The sequence below is a fragment of the Symsagittifera roscoffensis genome, chromosome 5 (genome assembly GCF_963678635.1).
Source record: "Symsagittifera roscoffensis chromosome 5, txSymRosc1.1, whole genome shotgun sequence".
NCBI lineage: Eukaryota > Metazoa > Xenacoelomorpha > Acoela > Convolutidae > Symsagittifera > Symsagittifera roscoffensis.
Genome location: NC_087066.1, coordinates 21,249,243 through 21,249,543, shown reverse-complemented (window position 1 = coordinate 21,249,543; position 301 = coordinate 21,249,243).

The window sequence follows — 301 nt, the reverse complement described above, 5'->3', positions numbered from 1 at the left end:
AATTTCAAAGATAGGTCCTTGCCGAAAACCATTGTTGTTTCTCATCTTAAATAAGTGAGAAGAGAGACGAAGTTTTGAAATATTGGAATTTTCCCAGAACCTTACCTTTATATTTCAAAAAACGGGTAGTCAGGGGTCGGTAGAAAAATTATCGCAACCATTTTTTTTCGATTGAACCCTTCGTCTCAGATTTGTTAGAGTATTTTTTAAGAAAAGTTTAAACGTTTTATAAAAAGACTCTAAAAACAGTCAGAGGCTCAAAAACTTCACCTTCGATATGCTTTTTTTTGCTAAACATAAG